At 35.8% G+C, this 10000-nt stretch overlaps 1 long non-coding RNA gene across 3 annotated transcripts in view; it reads left to right on the top strand.

Moving 5' to 3' along the window:
• LOC128249938 (uncharacterized) overlaps nucleotides 1-10000 on the top strand; it is a 228271-nt gene that overhangs the window by 72079 nt on the left and 146192 nt on the right. Inside the window, exon 1 of one of the 3 annotated variants that reach the window (XR_016245028.1) lies at nucleotides 4314-4564. The exons of 1 other annotated variant lie outside the window; for it this stretch is intronic. This is a non-coding gene — a long non-coding RNA (uncharacterized LOC128249938). Of the gene's footprint in view, nucleotides 1-4313; nucleotides 4565-10000 lie in introns of those variants that run through there. One more of the 3 variants, XR_016245029.1, reaches the window with a different exon arrangement.

Consider the following 10000-nt stretch of genomic DNA (forward strand, 5'->3'; position numbering starts at 1 on the left):
ACGAAGGTATGGAGATTAAATACGCTTTACATCGCTTAATGAGCCAAAGGAGTAAAGGTAAACAACTGAATACTTGTCAGTGATTGGTTGAAATTATCGAAATAAGACAATTTTTTACATGAAATAAATTCGAATACAAAAATATTTTTCTGTTCTATAACACAAAATAGATAAGTATACGAAGTTTGAAAGTCTTTCGGTACCAAAAACACTACGTAAAACATTAATGAAAAATGTGGCCCCCGTTTTAAAAAGGATCCCATCCTTTACTCCAATACTAAATACGTACATGTTAACACGTCCAATCAGTTGAGATCAGAAAGTCCCTGACTTTCCATCACACGCCCCCATAACCATACTTACCCCCCTGTAATACATATCTTTTCATGCACCCAACTACACTATATAGAGTGGTACTTCAATAGAAACTACAGACTAATTGTTATATTCCGCAATTCTAATTACTAAACCACCCAAGTTTTTCTTCTTCTCGTTCCTACTCATCTTTTATAGATAACACATTATTTTAATTCATTCCACATCGATTCTTTATAGAGATTTATCATCACAGACATAAAACAGCTATTCACCTATTTTCATACATCAAATATTTATCCACACACACACACACACGCAGTGTGTGGTTTGTGTGTTATATGGTTGTAGTGTGTGGCGATAGCCTCTAAGGTAATGTGTGGGTGCGTGTGCTAGTGTATGGGTGCGTGTGGCGATGTGTGCATGTGGTGATATGTGTGTATGTGTTAGTGTGTTTGTGTGGTGTATGATGGTGTACAGGAGTGTTTAGAATGGCAAAGAATAAATGGAATATTCTTCATATTCTTTAGAAATTCTTGAGAAATTACCACATGGGATTTCCTCGTTTCTGTCTATGACGTCGTAATTGTGATTCCTTGGAGGAGATTTTCCTCTGATACGTGACGTCATAGGCATGCACACCACCACCGCTGCTGCCGCCCTCACCACCATTACCACCACCACCTCCAACAACAACAACAACACCGTCATCACCACAATTACTCTATACAATTGGCTGAAGCGTATGAGTGTATGCATATGGAGAGGGCGTGGGGAGAATGTGCGTATGATAATAAAAAAAGAAAAAAACTTTCTCCTTCCACACGTTGTTAATGTGAATTAGCTTTCAGGGTGGTCACCATCCTGAAAACTAATCCTACACATAGTGATACTGTATGGGATCCCCCATACGTAATAAGGATGCTTTATTTTTTTTAAAGAGAGAGATAGAGAGAGAGAGAGCGAGAGAGAGGGAGAGATAGAGATAGAGATAGATAGATAGATAGATAGATAGAGAGAGAGAGAGAGAGAGAGAGAAAGAGAGAGAGAGAGAGAGAGAGAGAGAGAGAGAGAGAGAGAGAGAGAGAGAGAGAAAACATGAAATTAAAAAAGAACTTTCCTAGCAATTATTATACAAAAACTCCCTGTGAGTGTTTTCGAAATCTAAAACCAAAAGGGTAAGGAAGTTAAATCCATTTATTTGGTCAAAATTTTACTTATAATCAACAGAGACTGGAGATTGGAGTGGAGCTGGTTTTTAAAACCAGTGGTGGAAGGAGGAGGAGGAGAGAGAGAGAGAGAGAGAGAGAGAGAGAGAGTAATGAGTATGTTTCAATGTTTGTGTTGTTTTGAAATAGAAAACAATTTCTCCTGAGGATTCTCAGGTATTTTCCCTTTGACGTTTCATTACCAAATACTTTGTTATATATATATATATATATATATATATATATATATATATATATATATATATATATATATATATATACATACGTGCATGCATACATACATTGTGCTTCACTGAAGTGATCTTAATATGAGAGGACAACAACATCGTGCCATTTGCAAAGTAAACAGATGTTTTGTATCTCTTCAACAGACAACACAACAGAATCGGCACGAACTGGTGATGATGGCATCTCCAAGTACTTCAAGAGATGCCACTTCTTTTCTCTTTCTCCTCCATCTCCTTATCATGACCATCATCATCATCATCATCATCATCATCATCAGCTCCTTCTCTGTGATCATCATCATCATCATTCTCTTTTTTGCCCATCCGCTTCATTCTCCTCCACTTCGCTCCAGCCTCTTCCTCTTCTTTCTTTCTTTATTTTTGTCTTTCTTTCTCTTCACCTTTTCTCAACACCACCGCCGCCGCCGTCACTACTGCTACTGTTACAACAGCTGCCGCTGCCGCCGCCGCCGCCGCCACCACCACCACCACCACCACCACCACCACTGCGGCTGTCGGTGGAATCGTTAGAACACCACAGAAAAAAATATTGCCCTGTAACAATTTCTTCTTTCTAGTTCTTTTGCGTTCTGAGTTCAAATCCCGCCGAAGTCAACTCTGCTTTTCATTCATTCGCGGGGCAATAGAATGAAGTATCTGTCAAAGTATTCTCCTCGATATTCCTGGCCTTGTGCCCCTAAATTAGAAACAAACCAGGATCGTTAACGAGTCGGAAAATATGCCTTGCCGTATTTCTTCCGGTTCCTTATCTTCTGAGTTCAAATTGCATTGAATTTAAGTTTGCCTTTCAGCCTACCGGGTTCAATGAAATAAAGTTCTAGTCAAATATTGGGATCAATGGTATCGATCTTTAGAGATTCCGGCCTTCTGCTTAAATCATCACCATTGTCACCACCACCACCACCACCATCATCGTCATTATTATCCTCATCGTTGTCATCGCCGCCACCGCCGCCACCGCCGCCATCATCATCATCATCATTGCTGTAGCATCACTAAGGACTGGGTGGGTTGGACGAAGAAGTCCAGTAGAATAACCCTTCACGTTCATCGGACCCTACACCTCTGGGGTGGATACTTAAAAGATAAAGTTTACAATACAAAACCAGCTAAAACTGAAGAATTGGAGAATGTCCACAAATGCCTCGCGTTACCAGCAGAGCGTGGACCCGAATCATCATCAGTGTGAACTCAGGTGTTCATGAAAAAAAGCAATTAAATTCTGCCATCAATTTTTAATCATTCAAGGTTTACTTTTATTTCGGGCACCCAGTATACACACACACACACACACACAAACACACACACACATATATATACCACACACAAACACACACATATATATATATACCACACACATATATCACATACACACACATACACAAACATATATATATATATATCTACATATATATACAGTATATATATCACATATATATACATACACACACACACACATATATATATACATATACAGGCACATATATACATATATATCACACACACACACACACACACATATATATATATATACATATATATAAATATATATCACACACAAACATATATATATATAGACATACATATATATTCTTTTGTTTGTTTCAGTCATTTGACAGCGGCTATGCTGGAGTACCACCTTGAAAGATTTTAGTCGGACAAATCGACCCCACGAATTATTTTTTAAGCCTAGTACTTATTCTATCGGTTCCATTTGCCGAACCGCTAGGGAACGGGGACAAATTAAACACACCACCACCGGTTGTCAAGCAACAATCAGGGGAGAAATAAAGAACACGCACATAGATACATACATATATAGGAGCACTCTGTCAGTTACGACGACGTGGGTCCCAGCTGATACGATCAACGGAACAGCTCGTGTAATTAACGTACAAGTGGTTGACCACTACACAGACACATGTAGTTCTTGGGAGATTCATTGTGACACAGAGTGTGACAAGGTTGGCCCTTGGAAATACAGGTACTACTCATTTTTTGCCAGCTGAGTGGACTGGAGCAACGTGAAATAAGTGTCTTGCTCAAGGATACAACGCATCGCCGGGAATTGAACTTGCGACCTTACGATCGTGACCCCAATGCCCTAACAACTAAGTCACGTGCACACACACACACACACACACACACACACACACACACACACACACACACACACACACACACACATATATATATATATATATACACATGCACACACATACGTGTGTGTGTGTGTGTGTAATGGTTCTTCGTCGTTTGGATTAGGATTTGGTTGCTCGAATTACCTGCTCATTGAATTAATCTGCGACTGAGTATTCCATAGACACATGTACCGTTAATGTAATTTCCTTAGACATAATCATTGTGACACAATGTGTATGTGACAAGGATGAGACTTTTTGAATCACACGTAGAATCCATCTGACGGGATCTTGTACTTTCCATCTTTCCAAATTTCCCTCACATACGTCGAACGGCGGCATGGTTTAAAAAAAAAAAAAGAGAAGAAAACAAAACTTGCGGAAGACGCCACGCAGTGGGATTGAACGCGAGACTATGTAGTTGCGACGTGAACTTCTTGTACATTTGATCATATTGAGCTTCCATACACGCACAGGATTGATCCGACTTCTGTATATCTCAGTATAAAAATGTCATGCATTACTGCATTACCTCCCCTGCATAATTTTATCTCCCTTGTCAGTAACCTTCCATGTCCAAACCATGTTTCGTCTCGCGTTATTCCCCTTGCACTAATTCTCAAACATTTGGGTAAGTTTATTTCTTTTTATAATCATTTTATCGTCCACAATAATTTCGAACTTGTATTTCTTCTGTTACTATTTGGTTCTTGTCGCAGTGACAACACTGATGGACCAATTACTTTAGAATAAGCGTTACTCGAAAACAAATCTTGGAAAAGATCCCAAATCTTTAGTCTGCTTTTATGCAGAATACAATTTCAACGTGAATTATTTTAAAGAAAATTTTCTTATTTTCGTTGGGTTTGCTGAGTTCGCTAAGCGCTACCAGAATATATAACCCTAATAATAATAATAATTATAATAGTAATAATTTGTTTTTGTATCTGGTTTGCAAAATTCTTTATGTGAATTCGTGTGTTGAAACAACGTCAATATAATTAACACTATCCCTAAACACAACAAAATAATAATAATCTTTTCTACTAAAGGCCCAAGGCCTGAAATTTTGGGATAGGAGACTAGTCGATTTCATTGACCTCCAGTGTTTCACTGGTACTTAATTTATCTACGTCGAAAGAATGACAAGCAAAGTCATCCGCGGAGTTATTTGAACTCAGAACATGGAAGACGGACGAAATTCCGCGAAGCATTTCGCCCTGCATATTAATGAATCGGCAAGCTCGCTGCCTTCATAATAATATGTCATTTGACTGCGGCCATGCTGGAGCACCGCCTTTAGTCGAACCATTCGACCCCAGGACTTATTCTTTGTAAGCCTAGTACTTATTCTATCGGTCCCTTAGGCCGAACCGTTAAGTAACGGGGACCTCGGGATAAATGAATCTTGTACGGATGCACACACTGATGAATCTTTAATTGAAGTGACACATTAATTTACTGTGACTAATACTCTGTACTTCCTTTAAGTTGAAAGGGGTTGCATTACTCGGTAACTTCCGTTGACCCCCCCCCCCCCGTCTCCATCACACACACAAACACACACAAACGAATATATAGACATACACAAATATTTATATACATACATATAACTATCTTTTGGTTTGATTTTATTTTCTTCTTTTTACATATTTTTATAACACAAAGCTAATAAATTGTATAAATCATTGCAAAACATGATATACAAATGGATTTTAATAGTTAAGTGAAATATTATATATATATATATATATATATATATATATAGATATTATATATACGTAAATATACATGTATACACTTATATATATATATATATATATATATATATATATATATGCATATGTATCTGTGTGCATGAGTGAATATACATATATATATATATACATATATAGATATATATACATACATACACACACTCACACATATACATACAGAATGGGTTAAAAGTCAAGCACCAATAAGTTCAATACACTTCAGAATTGCCAAAAAACATGCTTCAAGTTTTCTAAAATTGAATAAAATAAATAAATTAATGATGAATACACGCGAACTTGTACATGATGAACAAAACGAGTAATAATAATAATAATAATAATAGTAACAACAATAACGTAATATAAATAAAATGTTTTGGTGCATGACATTTGACCCACCCTGCATATAATTTTATAAATTATTTTTGTATTTTTTTTTTACATATTTTTATGACATAAAATGGATGAATTTTATAAATTACTTTAAAACATGATATATAAATTGAATTTATATGCAGAGGGATATTACATGTATATATGTGTGTATATATATATATATATATATATATAGATCCCAAAGAGGCTGGTGTTGGTCTGCATCGGCAAGAGTTATAGAGTAAAATTGGTAAAAAAAAATGTAGTGAACTTGCTGTGAGGAGCGGAAAACTCAACATTTTGGACAGAGCCCACTTTTTTTTTTTTTTTTTTTTTTGTATATATATAATTTTGAGAATGCAAAACTTTGCTGTCTCTTGTGAATTTCTTTTCTTTCAACTTTTCCCTGAAGACTGACTCTGTCAAAAACATTTATGTTTTCCACTCCTCATCACAAGTTCACTAAATTCATTTTATCAATTTTACTATTTTATATATATATATATATATATATATTTCTAATATAGGATTTTATTTTTTCAAAAAATTTCATTAAGTGGCCAGCATATTAAAATACCTTTTAAGGTGGAAATTATAAACAATTATAAATAAGGGCAGAAGAAAAAAATTTCTATGCCAATATGCTGAGAAATAGACTTTAAATTGTCAATCACCACATACATTATAAATAAATAAATGTGCCCTTTTAAAGCCTAGCCAGGCTCATGGGCCCAGTTTCCCGGTTTCAATGGCTTATGTGTTCCACAGCTGGACGGGACGCCAGTCCATTGCAGCGTTACTCCTTTTTGCCAGCTGAGTGGACTGGAACAACGTGAAATGAAGTGTTTTGCTCAAGAACACAACGCATCACCCAGTCCAGGAATCGAAACCACAATCTTACGATCATGGTGCTGACACCCTAACCACTAGGCCACACACCTCCACTCTACATACATTATACATCACTATAAATACACATTGTGCATTTAGATATATTTGGGGTACTTATGTGTACTCATCACCGTTTTGCTTCTGCTTTTCTCCATGGGTGTTTGTAAGTATTTCATTTATTTCTTATCATATTCTCTGCTGACGAGTGGGAAAATCTGTCAGATTAATCCCGAAATCGTTCGATACAGAGATAATGAATTCTTTAAAAAATTCTGTTAGCTTACTTTCCTTGAGTCAACACGATGTGTATTTATAGTGATGTATAATGTATGTGGTGATTGACAATTTAAAGTCTATTTCTCAGCATATTGGCATAGAAATTTTTTCTTTTGCCCTTATTTATAATTATGTATATATATATATATTATGTATATATATATATATATATATATATATATATATATATATATATATATATATATATATATATATACATACATACGTACATGAGGGAGTGTTAAAAAGTTCCTGGTTTTAAGGGTATTGCGAAAGGCCTGGTTAGTGGTCCAAACGTCCGAGTTCTTTTATAGGGCTTAGAAAAACTGGAGGACCGTTACAATAAGCGTGTGAATCTGAGGGGAATATATTGAATAAAATTATAATTAACTGATCCTCCTGTATTTTCTTTTACCCAAAGCCAGGAACTTTTGAACGCTCATATATATATCTATATATATATATATATATATACACACACACAGACACAGACACACACATAAACATATATACACACACATTTATGTATGTGTATTTATATATATATTGTGGTTGGCATCTAGCTGTAGGAACCAAACCAAATAATACAGCAAACACCAAGTGTTTCGGAGTAGCAGCTTCCAGTAAGAGATGACTTAGACTGTGACAATCCAACTATGTCCACCCATGTAAAAATGATGATGTGTGTGTGTGTATGTGTGATTGATGGTAGAAGATAGTAATTGTCAGACTTTGGAAAATAATGTGTTGATAATAGTGGTAGAGCAAGGTGGCTATTTAGGTTCTAGCTATTTAGGTGTCTCAGCTAAACAATGCATGTATGTGTGCACATGTGCGAGAGCTTTTATCTGGTCAAAGATATAATAAAATAGAATAAAAATATTATACATTGCGATATAAATACTATATTCCATAAATATACAAACGCCTGCCAACAATTTGCTTTTCTCTGTAGATGAGATCTGTGAAATATTTCATTTCTAAACAATTCTATTTGTCTGTGTGTCCCCCCATACACACACACACACAATAATTTTGTTTAGACAGTTAGAGTCTTCTGCATCCTCAACAAACCTAGACTTATTCTATTTTTGTCAAAGTTATTATACAAACTATTTGCGATCACATGTGGTTATGTGGTAAGAAGCTTCCCAACCACATGGTTCTGGGTTCAGTCCTATTGCATGGCAACTTGGACAAGTGTCTTCTACTATGGCCTCAGGCTGACCAAAGCCTTGTGAGTGGATTTGGTAGATGGAAACTGAAAGAATCCCGTTGTGTGTGTGTGTGTGTGTGTGTGTGTGTGTGTGTGTGTGTATATATATATATATCTATGTGTGTCTTTGTGTCTGTTTGTCCCCACCACCATTGCTTGACAACCAATGTTGGTGTGTTTACGTCCCTGTAACCTAACAGTTTGACCCCAAAATCAATCAAATAAGTTTTAGGGTTGAAAAAAACAAGTACTGGGGTTGATTCATTCAACTAGACGTTCTTTGAGGTGGTGCCCCAGCAAGGCCACAGTCTAATGATTGAAACAAGTAAAAGATAAAAGATATATATATATATATATATATATATATATATATATATATATATATATATATATATATATGAGAGAGAGACACGACACACACACACACCTATATATGAAGACATACTTTCCTTCTGTATATCATGGATAGACTCTTAAAATAAACGGATATTGTTTGTTCCCTTGACAAAAATGTTATGGTCATTTCTCCCTTAGTATAAAGAACAGTTTTGGACCTTCATCATCATCATTACATCATTTTTTTTTCCATGCTTGTATAGGTTGGTTGGTTCCCTCTCCAGCCCCGCATCTTGCCACTTGTTGACTTTCTTTGTTATCTCCCTCATGAAGACCAGCCTCCTGAAATTAATCCTCTTTACCATTTCTGCTCGTGCCTTCTCAAGTCTCCTCTTGTCTTCCTTTTCTGCAGTTCCCTTCCACATGAATCTTGCATATATGTGTGTGTGTGTGTGTGTGTGTGTGTGCGCGTGTGTAATATTTTTGGTAACAAATAAAAAGTACTCAATACATATAATATAGTTTATATTTATGGCAGGAAACAGTTGTAACAGAGTGAATGACCAGATATTTAATATATGAATTGTGTGTGTGTGTGTGTATATATATATATATATATATATATATATATATATATATATATATATATATATATATATATATATAGTGAGAGAGCGAATTAGACAAGGAGTTTGAGGTACCTATTCAATTTGGGGTACTTTACAATTCCCAAAATAGTTTGACGATATCTTTGGTTTCTGATTCCTTTTTTGTTTTCTCGAATCTTTTAAAATATTTGGGTTAACTTGTAGATCCCAATATAATACAGTTACTCTTGGACTTGCAGTGGAATGGGAGAAGTGATAGGGTTGGGGGATAGTTGAGAGTTCGTGTTAGTTTTTTTTTTTAATATAAGAGCAGGGATCGAGGATTAGGGTTATAAAAGGGCTGGTTCTTAACAACAATTGCTGTGATAAATGATCCATTGAGTAGGCAGATAGTCCATTGTTCATTGGCTGAAGTTTTCTTTTTTTTTTATTGTTTTTTTTTAAACATGACAGAATTTAAACCAAACTACACTGGATGGAGTTATGTGGACCAAAGTGCTTCACTACATCTCACTCCACTCTCTCTGTCCCAGTTCTCCTCACACACACACACACATGCAAACCCACATTAAATCCTTTTAAATGTCTAGTTTATCAAACACACTTGC

Source organism: Octopus bimaculoides, chromosome 18 (genome assembly GCF_046866305.1).
Source record: "Octopus bimaculoides isolate indiv1 chromosome 18, ASM4686630v1, whole genome shotgun sequence".
Classification (NCBI taxonomy): domain Eukaryota; kingdom Metazoa; phylum Mollusca; class Cephalopoda; order Octopoda; family Octopodidae; genus Octopus; species Octopus bimaculoides.